This window comes from Echinops telfairi, unplaced genomic scaffold (assembly GCF_000313985.2).
Source record: "Echinops telfairi isolate 266 unplaced genomic scaffold, ASM31398v2 ScPeMD7_11;HRSCAF=52, whole genome shotgun sequence".
NCBI classification, from domain to species: Eukaryota; Metazoa; Chordata; class Mammalia; order Afrosoricida; family Tenrecidae; genus Echinops; species Echinops telfairi.
In genome coordinates this window covers 18,441,374-18,446,335 of record NW_022103908.1, presented here as the reverse complement: position 1 = coordinate 18,446,335, position 4,962 = coordinate 18,441,374, and positions in this window count along the sequence as shown.

Below are 4,962 nucleotides of genomic sequence, written 5' to 3'. Positions count from 1 at the left end.
CCCCTTCAGGACCAGTGGTGAGAGTGGTGATACCTGGAGAGTGAAGGGAAGGTGGGGTAGAAAGGGGGAACCGATTACAAGGATCTACATATAACCTCCTCCTTGGGGGATGGACAACAGAAAACTGGGTATAAGGAGACATCGGACAGTGTAAGATATGACAAAATAATATGAATTATGAAGGATTCATGAGGGAGGGGGGAGGGGGAGGGACGGGGAAAATGTGGAGCTGATATTAAGGGCTCAAGTAGAAAGTAAATGTTTTGAGAATGATAATGGCAACATATGTACAAATGTGCTTGACACAATGCATGGATGTATGGATTGTGATAAAAATTGAATGAGTCCCCAATAAAATGATAAAAAAAAGTGTAAAAGAGAGGACACATTCAAAATGTCTTAGAGTAAAGGAACTGAAGCAAAATTCAAGCCTTGAGTTGCAGTGTTTATGGAATTAATGGACAAAATATTAAATTATATAGGGAAGTATTAAAAAGACAATAGAAGAAACACAAAGAATCACTACACCAAAAAGAAATGATGGATGTTCCAGAATTTCCAGAGGTAGCGTATGATACAGACCTAATGTTCAGGTAAAGTAGAAGGTCATTGGAAAGGGGGGAAATGAATAATGAGACCGTTATTTCGGTCTGAAGCCATTAGTGAAAAACAACCCTCCAGGAATAATGGGATACTGATTTAAATATAAGAAGAAGCTGATGAACAGAACATATTATTGTGCTATGTGGAATCTGTACATAGACCAAGATGCTATGGTATGAATAAAACAAGGGATAATTCATGGTTTAAACTCATAAAAGGTTGGCTTCAATGCCATAGCCTTATTTTGTTGTTGCCATATTTATTCAATCTGTATACAGAGCAAATAATCTAAGAAACTGAACTATATGAATACTAGGTACCAGAATTGCAGGAAGGCTTATTGCAGATTTCACAACTAGCTTGCTGAAAGTGAGGTAGATTTGAAACACTTCCTGGTGAGGATCAAGGACCCTATTCTTCAATGTGAATGTCAAGCCAATATAAAAAGCATAAAATCTTAAAAACGGAACCAATAGGTAACATTATGATAAATGGGGGAAAAAAAGATTGAAGTTGTCAAGGATTTATTTGTTCTTATCAACACAATTGAAGCACATGGAAGCAGCAGTTAAGAAATCAAACGATTCATGAATTTGCTGCTTAAGATCGTTTTACATATTCAAGAGCAAGTATATCACTTTGAAAACTGCAGTGTCCCTGACAAGGCATGGTAGGTACTTTTAATCACATAGTATGCAAGTGAAAGTTGGATATTGAATAAAGAAGACCAAATAAAAATTGATGCATTTGGATTATTGTGCTGGAGATGAGTTTTAAAAGTACCATGAATTGCCAGAAGAGCAAAGAAATGTGTCTTGAAGGAAGTATTGCTGGAATGCTCCCATGAAGCAAGTATGTTGAGACTTTATCACATGTAATTTGGACATGTCAGGAGAGATTAGTCCCTGAAAAAAAGGGACTAGTAGCTGCTGGGAAAGTTGGAGAGTCGTTCGAAAAGAGCAAAACCGTCAAAGTTAGATTGACACAGCAACTATAACAATGGGCTACCAGAAAACAATTGTAAGAATGGCACATGAGTAGGATCTGTTTCTCTGTTGAACATATCGTGGATATGAGTTAAAATTGACCAGTCTTCGGACATCCTTAAAATTGTTGTTATGTTTGAGCTCATTGTTATAAAAAAACAATTTTAATCCATTTCTTTGAAGGTTTTTTCTTTCTTTCTGCTCACTTTCTGCTTGTCTAAAATCACTCATATTTCAGTCTGTCCATAGTGTGGTGGCAAGGAAGTTGTGCAATTCTAGGAACTATGCTGCCAGCATTTAAAATGACAGCAGAATAACTATGATGTGTTAGTTAAGTGAGTCTTTCAGACTAAGGCGGACTGGGATGAAGAATTTGGTAACCCACTTCTGTTTTTAAAGAAAAATAATTTTAAGAAAGAATGAAAAAACAACCAACAAAAGTCAACAGATGGTAAAAGAACCTTGGTTGAATAACTACATAATAAATAAATATGCATATTAAATAAAGGATTCTAAATTGGAAACCTTGACTACTTTGCTGTTCACTCTTCTTAGAAGAGTTGAAGTGATGAAAATAACTGTTAAACAATGACCAGCAAGTAGTTCTACATTATGGTAGTCTTGTGTAGGTCAGTGTAGATTTGTGCTCTAGAAAGTTTGCATTGGCTGACTTTTCAGAATTAAATACATAGGCATTTCTTCCAAGTCACCTCTGAGCAGACTAGGATCTCCAGTTTTTGATTAGCAGCTGAATATTTCTAAAATTTGTACTACCCAAGGATTCCATTAAACTTCACATTAGCTAGATCAATGGTTCTCAACCTTCCTAATGTTGTGACCCCCAACCATGAAACTATTTTCATTGGTTCTTCATACCTGCAATTTTGCTACTGTTATGAATGGGGCAACTCCTGTGAAAGGGTTGTCGACCTCCAAAGGGGTCACGACCCATAGGTTAAGAACCGCTGAGCTAGATTGATACACATGCACACACACACACAAACACATATTTATTTCATTTAGCCAAGACATACTAATTCATTAGAGTTAACCCAAAACTGCAGCCATGGCTGGCCTTAGCATTGATGTGGGCTCAGGGCAACTCTATAGGACAGAGTAGGACTGATAACTTGGGTTTCTGATACAAATTCTTTACAATAACAGAAAGCCTCATCTTTCTACCCTAAAGTAGCTAATAGATTTGAGTCCACTGACCTTGTGATTATCAGTTCTGTTAATCCATTGTACTATCATAGCTCCTCATTAGAATTATGCATGTGAAATGGAAACATATAAGTAATTGGAACACTTTAAGTAATTATATACATATCTGTGTTTATAATTTCTAAAACTAATCTAACATTAGCCATAGGATATAAATATAATATCCTGTAAACAATTTTGAGTCTCCTGAACTAATTATATATGAAAGTTTTGATTTGGCTATAGTTATGAAGTTAATAAATGATGTATTTAATAAGAAATCAATAATTATTTATACTTTATTTAGTTTATACATTATTTTACACTGATATTATTTATATGTATTCATATCTTAAATATATTTATATAATTTAAAATTATGTAATTTACTTATTACTGGAATTATTAGTATGAATTACACATTTTTTATTATTAAGATATTTCACTCAATGTCCTAATATTTTAGAGTAAAAATTATGATTTAAATATTTTTTGGGAAAAAACCTTATGTTAATTGAGGCCAACGTAACATAATTTAATCATAGGATCATTATAATTATCAAAGTAAATCTTGACTTTTCTCTCTCACATCAGAAAATAGCTTCCCTCTAAACTGTTTAGTTCATAGTTACTTTATGTGTCCAGTGTCAAATACAACTATTGATATTATTATACCATGAAAAGTGACAGAAACCCTTGTATTTTATGAAATTGTATAAAAAATTACAAATAATAAACACTATAGATTTAGCAGGCATAGCACTCAGCACTTTTGCAGATATTAAAAAGAAAAGATTATTACCAAAAACAAAAGTAGTTCTAACAACGGGTTTAATTTCTATGAAACAAAAAGCAGCTTTGACATACACAGACTCTACAAAACTAACACCTCATATCCAGATGCCATAAGGGACTCTAAATAAAAATAATTAAAGGAGGATAATTCCATTAAAAAAGCAAGACACATGAATTAATACTTTATAAGAGATAATAGACCTACTCTTCACTTACTTATCAATTATCTCATTATACAACATTTCACATTTACTGCCAGTAGGAAAAATCTACTATCCATCTACTTTGTGTAGGAATGACATACATCTGGCATTAATAAAAGCCAAAGTACCAGACAAGAGCAATACCCACTCTGGTGGTCAAATTTATCTGAAATTTGACTGGCCCATCATTTCCGGTGGTTTGGCAGGTAGAGAATTAGAAAATTTGGCAGTCATATCATCTAGAATTCCTTAATGTAAATTGCACATAAAGATCTGGGCTTTGTGCCTAATCATGTTCATAATTGAGGAGTATATTAACATTTTCAGGCTACATACGATAATATACTCCTCTTCATTAATAGTCAGTAAAATGGAAAGTAGAGTCAAAGTGCTCAAACACATTCCACCTGGTGAAATGAACGGTGAGAAGCAGAGAAAGTTCTCATCAAAGGAAGTATTTGTCAAAATGTAGAGCCAATGGAGTTCTCACAAGTTGTCGCTGAACTTTTTAACTTAGTACAAATAAGTTTTAAAACTCTAATTTTCCTCCATGTGTGCTACACTGGGTTCTATAGAAGAGCAATGGCAATCATACTTATATGTGTATTTAAAGAAAGAAATGTGTATCAAGAAACTGATTTGTACACTCACAGAAGCGTGTAAGTGAGATCCAGTGAAAGTCTGTGGGTCAGATGTTAAGCTGCAGGGCTGAGGAACCAGGAAGGAGGAAGATGAATTCAGAAATAGGAAGGCCATTAGCTGGTGGAGGCAGAGGTAGACGAATCCAATGTTAGGTCAGGCTTGTGACTGAAGTGTCTAACGAATCCAAGTCCTATAGACAATATGGGGGCCATTGGATCAAGTCCAAAGAACTGGAGGTCAATGAGGCAGATGTGGGATCCAGTCTACCAAGAAGAGACATGTATTCCCACAAAGTCTGCATAAATAGGAATAAGCCATATCACTGATGAAACTTCCATCCAATTGCATTTGGGCTTTGACCTGATTAAAGTAATAAGCCTACCACTAATCTTCCCACAACTCTTTGTAACTCACAACAATTTTTTCATGAAGTTGATTGCATTATATACGATCACATCACAGATAAGCCCTAAATTGCTAAACTACTGAGAATCCTGTTCCAACCAACAAGAATTTAGCTATCACACAGT